Source organism: Pundamilia nyererei, unplaced genomic scaffold, assembly GCF_000239375.1.
Source record: "Pundamilia nyererei isolate P.nyererei 1_Seehausen unplaced genomic scaffold, PunNye1.0 scaffold00062, whole genome shotgun sequence".
NCBI lineage: Eukaryota > Metazoa > Chordata > Actinopteri > Cichliformes > Cichlidae > Pundamilia > Pundamilia nyererei.
This window is the reverse complement of record NW_005187463.1, coordinates 2,775,293-2,791,012: the sequence shown is the minus strand read 5'-3', so window position 1 is coordinate 2,791,012 and position 15,720 is coordinate 2,775,293. Positions and strand designations below refer to the sequence as shown.

General features: G+C 42.0%; 1 long non-coding RNA gene across 3 annotated transcripts in view; it reads left to right on the top strand.

The window, feature by feature from the left end:
* The first annotated feature begins 797 nt into the window (after positions 1–797).
* Positions 798–15,720, top strand: part of LOC102213945 (uncharacterized) — a 17,306-nt gene continuing 2,383 nt past the window's right edge. Inside the window, exons 1-4 of one of the 3 annotated variants that reach the window (XR_311787.1) lie at positions 798–936; positions 13,295–13,372; positions 13,795–13,868; positions 14,020–14,501. This is a non-coding gene — a long non-coding RNA (uncharacterized LOC102213945). Of the gene's footprint in view, positions 937–13,294; positions 13,373–13,794; positions 14,502–15,720 lie in introns of those variants that run through there. The other 2 variants (XR_001290399.1, XR_001290398.1) reach the window with 2 other exon arrangements.

Here is a 15,720-nt window from a genome sequence, read left to right as displayed (position 1 = left end):
TAATTGTATCAAGTCTACCTGGTTCATGCAGTTCATCTACCCACATTTAACATAAAATTTCATAAAATGGGCAAAGGACTGATCTGGATCACTTTGTTTAAAACTGTGAGAAATCTCATTGGATGAGATGATGGAAGACCTATTCGAACATCCTTCAAGTTTCAATTATCTTGAGACTCAACTTAGAAATCCTTCGATTACATTTTGACTTGGAATTGTCGTGAGAAAATTAATTAGACTTACTCTGAGTGACCCACACTTATCCTGGCTTTGAATTCTGTCCTGAAGGCCTTGAGACTTGAGGTAGACTAGCTTCAAGATGTAACATTAGGCTCGGGCTTGTTATTCTGCTGAGACTTGACTTCCATTCGTCCTGATTGTTTCACTGTTCCTTGACTTTGATTTGTTTTGATCAGATATGAGGCGTGACTTGGACTTACCTTAAGACACGAATTGGACTTAATCATCTCAAAACTATGACAACACTTAACACTTGATTTGAACTGTAAATCGTCCGGAGATTTGGCTCAGGCTTGTTTTGACTTGACTTGGACGCAGTAAAAACAGCTCAATACAGCTTGTACACAGCATGTAAATAAACCTGAGTAATGAAGACATTATGTTACAAGATTACAGTGTGTTTTGCAAATGTGCCACACATTCCCATTTTGAGTTCAACTCTCCTGACCTTGTGCGTATGACACATCTGCTCAGGAATGAGTGTGCTGGGATGAAGTTCCCTGTATAATCTCCACCAAGCGTGATGAACCATCACTCATCATGAGTTACCTCACAAGCTCAGAGCTCGGCCGCAGGAAATTAGAGAGCATCCAGAGACGTGCGTGTCATTTCACAGTCCAAGCGTAGGAACAAGTGTGTGCGTAGTGGTTTGCTTCTGTTTGTGCGACCGTGTGCCTGTGAGCAAAGCTACTGCTGGTAAGTGGTTTCAATATTTTGGTACACATGCATGAGTGCACTGTGGGATTTGCCGTTTGCTGTGTGCGCGTACTCTAAGTGGTCCTCCTAATCACAGTCCTTAAGGTTGTGTGATCACAGGCCTTCCCGAGCAAAGCCAACGAAAACTACTGAGTGACAGACAGACTCAGAAACACACACAAACAAACAACAGGGACATCTGCTGTGACAAACACAAAATATCAGAAACACTTTTGCTATTACTACCAAATCTTTAGAAATGTCTTCCCTCACTCTCATTTAGTCGATCTTCCTTCATGGTCACTGTCTTCACACTTGAACGCCACACAGATAAAATACATAAAAATACACACTCTCCGGTTTACACGCGTGTGTGGGATCCTGCAGCGCCGCTCCAAACAGGCAACCCTGGGACAGAGGGTGAGAGTAGGGGGCTATTGTTTGTGTGTGTCACTGAGAGTTGTCTTTACTCAGATTAGTAACTTTGAAAAGAGGCTAATTAGAGAGGTGTTGTGTCACTGCTGTTGAAAAGCGGTCAGCTGTAAGAGCCAATGACAGGCTAGAAGCATCTTGGGTGTCTTGAGGACACTTTATGATAGGGATGTGGTGCGCCGTGTGTAATGCTCTTGCTGTCATGTGGCTCAGGTCAACAATGGATGTGTACGTGGGCATGTGTGGGTGGTTGCTTCTGTGTGTGGCACACACGTAGTGTATAGACAGAATGCAGAGATTGGTTGTCCCCCGCATCAGTGTCAGAGTCATCTAAAGCTAAGTTGTATGAAAATTTGTATAAATAATGCCTTTACAGTTTGCATTCTGCAGCACTTGTCTCTCTGTTAAATGCACCATTAAAAAGGTGTACAAACTGCTAAAGAAGCCCAAAGCAACCAAATTTAGACTAGAAGGTAAAGTGCTACAAGTTGTCGGCTAATGCTAGCAAGCTTAGTCTGCATTTATAAAATATATGGGCACAACGCATACACAGACATATCTGCTAATTAATGCTAAGTAACATAGTAATAAAACGGTAGAATTTTAAATGTTTACACCAATAAAAATGCTCTGGGCGACATTAATATCACAAATAGAAAGCTGCAGTTAGTGGTTAGACAAAGCACACAGGCAATGTCTACACCTCCTTGCACAGCTGTCAAAGTATCAACACTCCTAACTTTAACTCTACTCTAAGCTGACTTGCTTTTGTAGCCAGGATCGAATGTCTGTTAGTGGAACTGGCAGTTCTGTCTCTACAAAACCATAGAAATACACAATTCTGGCAGCCCTTAAAATAGCAAAAGACAGCATGTCCTCCATTTCTGATTGTCAGCATTTGTTGTCATTCCACGGACTACAGGAGAATCTCAGCTTACAGGTGTTTGCAACACAGGATGAAACAAATTTTTACTTGACTTTTTATACAAAATTGTTGGCTGTAGTCATTTATCCCGTGTTGCAAAGTCTGATCTGTGTGTTGAGTACTGGATTTAACCTTTTTCACAAGTGATGAGTGCAAGAACTACATTTAGCCCTTACCTTCGTTTCCTGAGATATGTTTTGTCCATCCATCCATCCATCAGTGCTCTTCCAGTTATCCTTATCAGGGTTGCAGAGGCAGGTGGTGGGGGTTGGAGCCTGTCCCAGCTACAGTGGGCCAAGAGGCCAGACACACCCTGGACAGACCCAGCCAGTCTGTCGCAGGGGTAATGCTGAGAGTCAGACAACTATTAACACTTAATGACAATTTAGAATCACCAGTTAATCTAACCCCACTAACTGCATGCCTTTGGACTGTGTGAGGACCTACACAAACTTTTGCGTAGGTTCTTTGTGTGGAGTTGAACTCTGGACCTTCTTGCTGTGACGCAACAGCACGCCACCATGCTGTCATATGTTTTATCATTTTGTAAGATAGCTGAATGATGTCAGTGATGTAGAACACATATTTGCAACCAGCTTGAATAACATTCAGCCATCCAAATGCCTGGAATTACTATAGGGCTTTGGAGTTGATGTCACTCCGCAATGTTTTGTGGGAGCGCGACGCCATTTTCCGGGTCCACAAATCAAAACAAACACACTGTGTTGGAACGATGACCACAAGAAACATGTTTAAAAGCAGCTCAAAAGAAAACGGACGGTATAGAGACCGATTGCGTCCAGAGGCGAAGCAGTGGTACTTGAAAAAAATAGAGTGGATCGCAAATGTGGACCCATATGAAATACGGCAGTGGAGTAAAGACCCAGACGACTTACCGCCACTGTCCTACCCCGATATCTTTCCGTATCTTGTTTGTGGAGTAAGCGCTTACACTGCGAACCAGTTTCGTAATTACAAGTCGCTGGAGGCGCACATCCAATTTACTAACGACTGGGTGCAAGATTTGGCTATTTTCAACCTGTGAGTACGTCGTCATTCAAACCAAGGTAAGTCAGCTGCAGTGCATCGAGTGTAACAGCCATGGTTCACCCCCTACCACAATTAATGTTATACATTTATCAATGAATCTCGTTGTCATATTATGTGTCCATAATTGTAAAGTTGATGCAAACTACCACATTGATAATCGGGCAAGATATTACATCCATTTCATAGGCAGGCTTCCCTACAGTTGTGCGAAAGAATTAGTGAATCGTTACATAGCACGTATTTCTGCAAAGTCACTCCATTCGATGTTTGTTCCGAGACCACCAACGATAATATTATTAAGCTATAAAGAGTGATATGAACATATATAGAACTTACCTGAATGAAAATGTCCGGTAAGTTAAGTGATATCTGGAGATGGAAGCGAACTGGATATCAGCTCGTCTCACGGCTGCTATCCAGGCTAGACGCCTTCGTTTGGTAAGGTCCGCCATATGAGCTCCCTCATGTTGCTTCCAGGTTGGGAAAGAATAAAAAGACAAACCCTTTTTAAGCTTATTCCTGTGCCGGTCGTGCCGGTCGTGCGATCGAACATTGCAGCCAACCACACAGCAAGTACGAACGATGGCTGTTGTGTGTGCCTTCGCTCCTTTTTTGCTTGTGCTTTGTTTGGACCTGGAAAATGGCGCATCAGGCCAAAATCCTTTCCACGCCCACCCAGTGACATCACGCTCCAAAGCCCTATAGTATTATTATTTGGGTGCTTCTCTGTGTTTTTTTTGTTGTTGTTGTTGTTCATTATGGAAATGGTCAAAATGATAAGAAAACCTCCAGAGGAGCAGCACATCAGGGTTGCAACGCTGGAATTCCCAGCTCGTGTTTTGCAGGCTGCTGAGTGTGCGTGGGGGGTCAGGGGTGAGCAGTGGGAGTGTTTGCTGTAGGGGAAGGTTTGGCCTGGGTCAAAGGGTAAACCACAGGGTAAAGGGAGAGAGTTCAGCCAGTACAAGGTGTTGTTTGATGTTTGAATATGTGTGCTTTTTGGGAAGGGACGGGGGGGTGTTGGATTGACTGCGGTCAGTTTTTCACTTGTCAATCTTTTCACATTTCGTTGTGGGACTTAAGCATGAACGGGGACCTTTTGAGAACTCAGCCTCCCTGCCTGTGTTTCCTACGGAGGAACCTGGGTTTAAAATGAAAGCCAAAAGGCCTCGCCGTGGGTGCAGTATGCATAACCTGTCTCTGTATACTCAATGCTCAGTCTTTACACCAGGCTATGTTTAAAAGTTCTCAATGTAATGAGACGTTATGAAGTGTTAAATTCAGTCAATTTTTAGTTTTACCAAGTCGTTCCAGTCTCGCTCCTAAAGCACTTTTTTGGAGAGGTCATTAGTTCTTGATGCGTGTAAGATTATATTCTTTTCCCCTGACTGCCAAGTCTTCGAAGAATGATTTAAAAAAACAAAAAAGATCTAGATGCCGCATGCCATAGGACAGCTCAAGCTCCAGTACTCCAAGCTAAGCTGTTTTGGTCATGCACTTAAGACAAACAGCACATTAGTCAGCCCTGATGTTTTGGCTCATCAAGGAGCTTTCTGAAAGATAAACTTTGCAGCAGGGAATACACGTGGTATGTGTATGTGTGTTTTGGTCTGTGCGTCGCTGTCAGCAGGTCAGTGAGATAACCACTGGCCTGCTGTCAGATCCCTGCAAGTGGCTGACCTGTCACTCCAACCTGCAGGCCCCGCCCCTCCCCTATCAACACCATAGGCTGAGTGTTGAGTATTCAGGCGTCTGGATAGTATCACGCACACACACACTCACACACATGCACGCACATAATAGTGCACAGTGTTTTTATCCCGCCACCGATCAAGCGTCAAAATTTACTTTGCTTCTCTCTTCACCTCGGCCCAGATTTAACCTGGAACTTTTCACCCTCAGATATGATTTCCAAATCAGAATATAAATCAGCTCCCGTTCCAGGTCTTTATCCTCTTCAGCTGTTGTGTGCTTCTGATTAGATCCTCTTCTCTTCCCTGACGTCAGCAGGGCTGCTCCCCTCGGGTTACATTCAAACACACATGCTCACACCTGGGAAACACCCCGCACAGGCCTGCTGCTTCACAGGAAGCGCTGCAGGAATAAGTGCCTAGCTCAGGACATCAGCACTGGCTACAAATCTAATCTGCAACAAGATAATCTTTAATCTTTAACCATGGGTTTCCATCAATAAAATCCCGACTGACTGTCACGGACACCCTCGCCTCGATGTGTTTTTGATCAGATTCTGTCCTCTTCCTTGACGTCAGCGTGTCTGCTTCCCTGGCTGGCTGTTTATTTTCATGCAGATCCCAGAGTTTACATGGCTCTGATACAGCACAAAAGACAGCAGAGGAGCTTGGCACGCCTGGGGAAGGAAGCAGAGTTAAGGGAACTGTCAAATGTTTTCATACTCCTATGAAACAGATGCAAAGGCATGCTGCTAGACGTAGAGCTGTATATTCCAAGCTGCAACAAAAAGCTGTTGTAGAGTTTAATCTTAATTTAAATTAGCCAGATCCAGTTTCAGCAACATGTCACACAGAAACATCAACACTTGTGTGTTGTATTACAGTGTAGTATAAAAACACTGCAACTGAGACTGGACTTTACATCGTTGCGCATGGTTTTGGTGGAACTATGGTTTCTGCTGCCAGATGAACAATTTTCTTTTACGAGTTGATTTTCTGGAGACCCTGTCTCAGCCCACGGGTTATTTTTGCAAGCAGTTATTACGTTGATACTTTAGAGTTTGTCACCCTGGTCACCTAAAAAATAATGGAGCATACCGGTATGCTAGAAAAGGGTGTGTTTTAACCAAGATCATTATTTTCTTTCCCAACCAAGTATTTATTGTGCCAAACCTAACCAAATAGCAAGATAAACTGAAAATCATAATTGGCCGCATAAAATGTTTAAACTCCAGTGTCCTGGATAAAGGTTAGACACATTTCAACTGGGCTTATTAGTTATAATGAGAATGAAAAAGGAAGTAAGGTAACAAGATGTATCTATGTCACCTTACGACCTCCTCCCTGGACATCTGTATGGGTGAACAAAACATCTGACTAATATGGGAGTCTAGATTTTGTTTACTGTCTAAACTTTTAATCGTGCCCATTCCACAAATGCAACTCCATATTTTGTGACCTCAACAGCGACAGGTCCACTGCCAGCGTTCAAACAGGAAGTAAATATTTTTTCTACAGTTATTGGTCTATTACTATATCATGGTATTAATTACTATATATCTATTACTTGGTTTTCAGCTCTGAAATGGACAGTTAAAGGTGGTTCAGCAACCTTTACCATGGCCGGAGTCAGGATGACAATATTGGGGGCTCTTTGGTGTGGAATTAAGTTCATGTGAATCAGAGTTTTCACAGAATTCTGTGCCGTCTTGTGAAAACAGTTACCCCATGATTTTGTAGCTTGTAGAATCACCTTTAACAGCAATAACTTGAAATATTCATTTTCTGAGACTTTATCAGTCTCTCTCATCGTTATGGAGGATTTTAGTCCAGGTCTGGCCTTGTGACACATTGACTCTTTTCTTTTTCAGTTAGTCTTTTGTAGATTTGCTGCGGTGCCTGGCATCATTGTCCTGTTGCAATACCCAAATTGAACCAAGCTTTAGTTCTCAGACGGATGGCCTAGATTACTTTCATATAAAGCGAAACTCCTCCACAGCTGATTTATTGATTGCAAGGTGCCCAGGCCCTGTGACTACAGAACAAGCCCAAATCATTACCCCTCCACCACCGTGCTTGGCAGTTGGTATGAGGTGTTTGTGCTGGTGTGCTGTGTTTGGTTTTTTGCCAAATGTGGAGCTGTGCATTATCCAAAAGACACTGTTCCAAAAATGTTGTGGCTTGTTCAGACATACTGTCATGAACTTTGACATTTGAGCTCTTGGGTTTTTTGCAGATTCTCTGAACATTGTAGAGGTGCTCACACTTACTGATAATCAGTTAATCAAGTGCAAGTGATTCACAGCACCAGGCTGCTACTTACCCTATTAATTTTTATGGAAAAGAGTTTTCACATGACTGCCTGTTAAAGCTTTCTTTTGCATATGACTGTCAGTCATAAAAACAACAAAAAAGTTTCCAGGGCTGACCAGACTGGTTTGAGGTTAATTTTTTCCCATCGCTGTAACCAATTCCATTTAAATTCTATTCAGTTTTATTTATACAGCACCAAATCACAACAACAGGCACTTCATATTGTAAGGTAGACCCTACAATAATATGACCCCCTATGAGCAAGCACTTTGGTGACAGTGGGAAGGAAAAACTCCCTTTGAACAGGAAGAAACCTCTGGCAGAACCAGGCTCAGTGAGGGGCGGGGCCATCTGTCGCGACCGGTTGGGGTGAGAGAAGGAAGACAGGATAAAGACATGCTGTGGAAGAGAGCCAGAGATAGCCAGTGGTCTTAATGTGGTAAAGCAACAGAATAAACTAAACAACCAAGGTGTTCATTTTCCATTTATCACCATTTTTTGTATAGGTCACCTTTTAGTGTATTATAATGATGCTACTCTATAACTTCAGAGAACTTGTGTTAACATTTCAAATAATCAAGAAAAAATGAATACCACTTTGTCCTTGTGGTAATGACACAGCTGAGGGCTTAGACACCACATTTATCATGTAGCAAAAAGAGACAATAACTGGTAATACTCACCTGTGCAGTGTCATCCAGTGTCTAACCCATTGTTATGAGTGCAGGTCATTTTACAGAACACAGCCAGCTCCAGTCATGGGAGTAAAAACCGTTAGTGTATATTTCATTACATAACCCATCTAGAGAAAAAAGCTCATGAATCAAAGATGACTTGGAAGGATACTTTTTTATGTAATCTAAATGAAACTTAAATACAGAGCATGTGTTTTTGATTTGTTACTTAAAACATTAGACATGACTGTGGGGAATGTTTATTGCTGCTGTATAAACTATGATGCAATTCAGGTATGAATAATACTTAAAAAAAGCAAAATAGGTATTTTGGTGTATGTTTTTTGGCTTTCAAATGCATTAATTTGTTACACCAAGTTGCTTGGATTTGATTATGTAACTAGCAACAGAAACAACATAGCCCCACCAGTGCAAACACTTTATAATTCTTTTGTCAGAATTCCTGCAAATACTCCTACAATACAGCCAAGCAAGTAGGACTGCAAGGCTGTATTGTTAACACATTTACATTATTAATATATCAAATATTTAGCAGGCGAATATTTAATGCGATCAATGTTATAGCAACAATTTAGCAAAGGTAAATGTTAGACACTAGCACAAACTTCTCCAGTTAGTTGGCATTTAAAGGTGATAGACTATGTTCAGACTTAAATATGTTTGATTTAAAGGCGTAGAGAAGTTGGGCAAGCACTATTATTAGGTTATTATAAACACATTAGCAAAGGGAATTCATCTGTACATGTTGAGGGTTGCTAATTAGCTGAAACAAATGCTACCATGTAGCAGGAAGAAGACACCGCAAACTGACAGATGGCTGCCCCTCTGGAGGGTAGTCTTGTTAAAAGGGAGTTCTTCGTTCCCGCTGTCACCAAGTGTTTGGTCATAGGGTTGTCTGATTGTTGAGCTGACTGTTATTGTGCTATATAAGTTAAGCTGAACTGAATTAAACTAAACAGCAAAATCAGACAGAATTTCAGCCAAGAGAATGTTTGAAATAGTTATTTTTTTAATGGATTAAAGTCTCTGGTGTCACATTAAAGACACACTAACCATGCATAGTGATGAAAAAATGTAGAGGCGTACACTAACAACTGGATAGTTTAGGTGTGGACCATGTGTATTCAGTAAATAATAGACAAAGAAATAAAGTACATTTAAAAGACGAGAGGTTCATGTAGCATGGCAGATGCATGCGTGCTCCATATAGTTAGCCTTATTCTTCCCAGTGTCAAAACGCTGCTTCCTAAAAGTTTTGTTTGGCATGATTTAGGACATCACAAGTCATTTGTAAGTAAACCCTGGTCTAACAAGCAGTTTACAGGGAGTGAGACGCAAACTTCAGACACAGAGAATGGACTGTCAGTGGCATGGGAAAGCTAGGTTATTTCTAACCAGGTAATTGAACTTTTGAATCTTTGTCAGATACAAATTATTATTCAAAGCAGAGTATTTTTAACCACCGTCACATCTTCATGTCTGGAGGGGATAGTTTAAGATGGAAGATGAAAGACCACAATTTCTACATCAGTGTGGAAAAGGGTATAAAAATCTGCTCAGCAGACTCCAGCCTTCAGCTTCCACGTTAAAGACAGACAGATGAGAAGCTGCAGGCCTGTTGAAAGCATGTGGGAAATGTAGCAAGCAGGATCACCAGATCCAGGTGTACGTAGAGGCCCTTCTGTCTGCTCTGTTTACGTGTTCTTGTAAACACACTGCACAATGTTGCTGTTGTCAGCAGTTGCATTATGCAAACCATGGCTGATCTGATCACATAGCAGAGAGTTTGACCACAACTTTGACTAAACAAATGAGAATGACTCTGACGTAGCCTCTTTAACCCAGATCCGTACACAGGCTCAATCTAAAAACACACCTCTCTCCCTCTCTCTCTCTCTAACATGCACTCTCTTTCTCTTAATGAGTCTACCCACCCAACCACCCCCAGAGGTCACGTGAGTCAATCAGCCCCATGGTAGTGTTGATTGATGACTTCAGCCAGAACCAGGCTTTAACCACAGACACATACAAACTCCCATTACTCACCCCAAAGATAAGCAAATGGTCTGTAAGCCACCAATGGCTCTAAGTGCTGTACAAACACAGGTAATGCTGGCCTCATTTCAAAAGTCTTCATTACCTAACCACAGCCTCGACAAAACAAAAACATATACATATAATAAAGATGGCAGTATGCTGGGCCCCTTTCATCTCTTGATCTAGAAGCGCAAGGTCAGATCAAATCAGTGGGTCTGTTTTCAGCAGTGTATCTGTGACGCCGTCGGCGATGACGCACCCTGACGAATAATAAGATGGACTTAAAATGAAATTTTCTGGATGTGCTGCCAAAAAGATGCGCCAGAGTTACTGAGCAGAGATGAGGAGGTTAAGAAGCCAACGTGTACTTGGGTCTGACGCAAACTCACAGTACAGTACAATACAGGTAGTGTATCGACAGTCAAGGGATGCGGGCATGATTAACATATGATGATTCAAAGCCTCTGACAAGCTCTGTCACAAGACTGGAGTCTGGAGGGAGGATTACAAGGCCAGATGTTAACAGGAGTGGAAATGGCCCTAAAAAGAGCAGTAGGAAAGAGCTCTAATCATGTATTTTGGAAGAATGGTTGTCATCTCGCTAGCAGAGCTCCATGGATGTGAAAAAACTACAATGTTGGTTTTTCCTTTAGTCAGTCAACCATGCGACGAGCGAACTTAGAGTTCCAAACTTCAGTTTAGCATTGAGTGTTTGGAACATTCTCAGGATATGGAGCTGAACAAGTGGATTCATATGAAAAGTACGGTATTGTAGCGGGTGCCAGTACTGGTACTGGTGCCACTGTTGGCTTGAGAGGCTGTATACACTTGCACAGTTTCCCCCTTTAGGTACACTCATCCAGCATCGAGTGTTCATGTGGCCTCCTATTAAACAGACAAATAGAAGATATTATCTTGACTTATGGCTAGCTTTAGCATTAGACCGACCTTGCTTTGCTTTGGTAGGGCACCAGTGCTGCTGATCTCGGCACCATTGTAGAGCCGATATAAAGGACATATGCAGCATTAAACTTGTCAGCAAGTGAAACCTTAAATTTTAAGAGAAAAAAAAATTTCTTTGTTTTTTTTTAACCAGTACTGCACCTTAAAATGTAGAAGAAGTGCAAGTTTTTACCTTAAAAACTTGGCCGAAAGTATCTGCTGACTTTTGAAATTCAGACAAATTATAATGATTTTGCCCAATGAGTGGGGATCAGCTGAAGAATAGATACTTGTCCCCAGCACAGTCCAAACGTCACAGGCCTATAGTCTGTCGCTACTGCGCACTCAGCAGTACTTCTCCATGCTCTTCTTGCACAACAGGCTGGAGCAGGCAGATGAAAGGAGCGTCCACACTGGGCTCTGGCTCCAGCCCCCCTCCATCCATCACAATCAACGCCAACAGTCAACCCAATTAGGCCCCCGGAACACTCAGGGCCACGGCTTGATTGTTAACACTGTGAAAACACAGAGGGAAGGAGGGTGGACGCTGGGCGATGATGGGAATTCTGAAAGCTTGGGGGGAGTTTGGGGAAAGATCGGGGAGGAGAGGGGGGAGGAAGGTCAGATAGATGGCAGCCCCATTTCCTCTCTAATGGTCTCCAAACGAGGGAATATGAGGGAATGTTACCCAGTAAAGCAGGTGACCCAGAGAAAAGGTGGGGGCAGCCACACCCACCCCTGAACCCTCGTTTGACTTGGAACATATGCACATCTGCATAGAAGCCATTAAAAAGAAAGACATGAAGGGTCATGCAGGAGTATAATTATGCATGCAAGGACTGTAGAAAGCACACTCAAGGGAAAGACATAAATAAAAATTATGAGCAGAAGTACGCCTCGGAGAGCTTGTTCTTGAACATAAGAGACAGAGTAAGACAAACACAATGACTTCTATAGCGTCATTTCCAGCAATCCCATAACTCTCGCCCACCACAACCGCTGATTTGTTTCAGTTCTCTCATCGAAAAGCCATTAAGCGCTATGGTGCACTTGGCTGTGCTAGTCAGTTTAATCAGCTTTCCCTGTTCGGTGGAAGTTACAGGAAACGGCAGAAAGGAACACCTGGACTGGGTTACACCATTCAGGAATCCATGAATAAAGCATTTAGAAACAACTAGCTACTTTGGACATGTGACTTACAAAATCGGGTGGCACCGTTAACTGCATCCTTAAGGCCAAAACGGCCATAATAAAGGGAAATATGCCTGTTTTGAAATAAACAGGAATTATCCTTTATTGGATGGCGAGTTAGCTAATAAGATCATGTTGTGCATTGGGAGCTAGGAAACATATGGAGAATCAAAACAAAGTCAATACTGGTAACTTTATTTGCAAATGTATAAGAAGGACTTTTAATAAGATCAAGAACTGGGGCTCCATTGACTGAACGAATGAAAACATTTTTCTATTTGCAGTTTTCATTGTGTTTTTGGTAGAAGGGATTAATACAACAGACATAGCCCCATTATTAGGTTTCAGTTGTATTAAGAACCACTTGATGGTCTACAAGTTTCTGTAGTGTTTGACTACACCTCTAACGTGTCATTACCATTGGAAAACATGCCATTATGAGACTGTATCATGTTGTAAATCCTTAAGTAGCCAATCGTCATGCATTAGCAGAATGTTAACATTTTCTGGACAAAATGAGCTTCCCTAAACAAAGAAAAGATAAAAATGTATTTGTATTTCTGTTTTGAAATGCAACTGTTACAGCAATTTTGAAGCCAATAAAATATAAAACATTAAAATGCGAGCTTTAAGTCAAGACACAAGATGCAAATAACTGTTTTTGCTCTTTGGCTCTAGCTACTTTTAGCTGCTTCCAGTGTGGTTGATTTTTACGCCTGATGTCCATCCTGATGAGCCTTCAAAGGGATTTATCCAGGGTCTCTGGATCAATTTTGACTCTTTAGCTTTGATATTAGTCTCGTGGGACAAAATAAGTTAGCTGATGTTCGAGTGAGCTGCAGTTACAGCATTTTGTTGGGAAGATGGGTGTGATGTTCAAAACAAATCTAGGCCTTCATATTAATTTTTAACACTAATTGCTTTGAATTACATTTAAATTCAAGAAATTTCCTTCTAAAAATAAACAAATTTCTAAAGTAAGAAATGTAGAAATCTAGTAAATCCACCTTAATTACCATGTTAAATGTCAAGATTATAAAATAATGTAGCATTTTAAAAATGATCATCTTTTATCTTTGCCTTAGCTTATAGGACGTGTTTATTACACCGGCCAGGTGACGAGGACTGTGGTCTTACCTTCCACATGTGGAGGGCTTGAGGAGGTAAACTCTTAGTTTCATTTCATCGTTTCATCGTTTCATCAAACATTTCATGTTTGAGTGATTTATTCGTGCTGACCTAGAAATGTATACTAACATAAAATATCTCAATCACGTTTTAATTACTGTGTATAATCAGATATTCTATTGTTACGGTTGCTGAAACATAATAAGTGTGACTTCACGATGGAATCATCATCAGTCCTGCTATAAAACCCACATTTCCAGAGCATTCATTTGTCTTTAAGTCAGTAACTGCAGAAATAGTCCAGACAAACATTTGTGTTGCTTAAAGTTGAGTACGAATGATTATCTGTGACAGACTGGTTACCTGTGCAGGTTTTTACCCAGTGTAAACCCCTGTGCTAATGAAATGTGCTAATGTGCTAATGGTAACTGCCTTCTAAACTGAGTTTTTCTTGCAGTAGCAGTTTGCATGGTGTCCAGTCTGCCCTGAGTCTAACAGGAGAAGATGAAGAAAGCAGAAGTTAAAGAACAGGTATGCTAGTTACTCTGACTGCAAGCAGAGGTTAACATATGATAACAACACAATCACCGGACGTGATCATCAAGTCTCCGACATTGTAAACGGGGGAATTTCAGATCATCTGTGAATCATTTCTGTGAACGAAAGCTTGTTCTGCTCATAGGTTCACATGGCTGAAGTCTATCTCAGCTATCACAGGGAGAGAGGCGAGGTCCACCTGAACAGGCCATCAGTCTTTCACAACAGATGGAAAACCACATTCTCAAGTCTACACCATTGTGTTTTTAGGCGTATCCTAACAAGTGTCTCATGGGATTGTGAGAGAGCACAAAACTCCTCAGAAAGACCCCTGCTGACATTTGACATTTGAACCCAGAGCCTTCTCACTGCATGGAAAGAGTGGCAATTTCAGGGTCTAATCCTGCATTTTGTTTATTTATTTTTGCATCTACAGAGCAGCTGCATTAACACACTCACCTGGAGTGTCAGTTATCAGCCTTCTAACCTAAGCTTTGTCAGCTGGTTCAATCAGTGACACAAAAGTCTGACACATTATGACTTAAACTGGTTTTCACCCTGTTACTGTCAGGTATGATCTCTTCTCTTTCTTGGAAAAATAAACCAACCTAAACACACACAGTTGAATGCCACTTTTTTTTGTCAATTACTCTGTACGGCCGTATGGATTCTGATGAAATGGAGTGTATGAGTTGTGACACACTGCTCTCTGGTTAGCTCATTGACTGAGTCAAGGTCTGTTTCGAGCCATTTTTCTCCAGCGTCCTTGCTGTATGTGCCAAACTCTAAGCAAAGCCTGCTGTTCTTACCATTTCTGGTAACACAATCCCACTTCATTTGGGTTAATAAGTGAAACCAACTGGGCTCTGTCTCTTTTTCCTCTTTGTGTGAGTGTGGGTTGGTAGGAGCTGGGAAATCGTGCACACACTTCAATAAAACTGTATTTTTAGATATCTGGTGCGTCGTTATTGTATTTGTCATTTACGCATGTGTAAATGACAAGTCTTAAAAGAATCTTATCAGGTTGAATTTCAGTGGACACACTGAAGGCTTTACAGTAAACTCTGTTAGTAGTATCGCTCTGGATGTTTTGATTCGTCCTTGCATGTGTGCTGGTGCATATGTAACTGTGGTTATTAAGTAATAAATGCCAACCAGATGTCCTAGTTTTAGCAGAGCCAGTAAGGCTCACTCGTTCTCTCACAGTGAGGCCAGTGTTTGTTTCAGGACCGGAAGTGGGTGGTAGTGATTTGGTTTGTGTGTAACTTAAATCCATTTCTCTCTGTCACACACACACACACACCCTCCACAGCTCCTTTTAGAGCTGTTTTTGTCCCTGAAAAGGGATCTTAGGAGACAGGGGAGGCCTCCTTGTTGAAAGGGATGATGTGACAGATGAGAGAACCTGTTCGGTGAAACGGAGAATGGATGTGCGGGCGTAGCTTATGCCCCTATCCTCTATACAATGCAGCATAACCAACCCCAGCCCTGCCCATATCCATAGACAGCCGTGTCTGATGGGCCTGACAACAACAGAAAAGGTGCAGAATTGCCATTGTGAGGGGGGAATTTTCCATGCCTTCACACTCCCCGTGCATGAGCCGGAGGCCTGTGCACATGTGCCTTCAGAAAACTTGTGAGAAAGCCTGCATGTGTCTGCACTTATGATTTAATGTATGATTTGATATACTACAACAGCATATACAAACCACATGTATAGATAACTGCTATGCAGTTGTGGGGAAACCCCTCACCCCCTCACACACACACACACACACACACACACACACACACACACACACACACACACACACACACACACACACACACACACACACACACACAC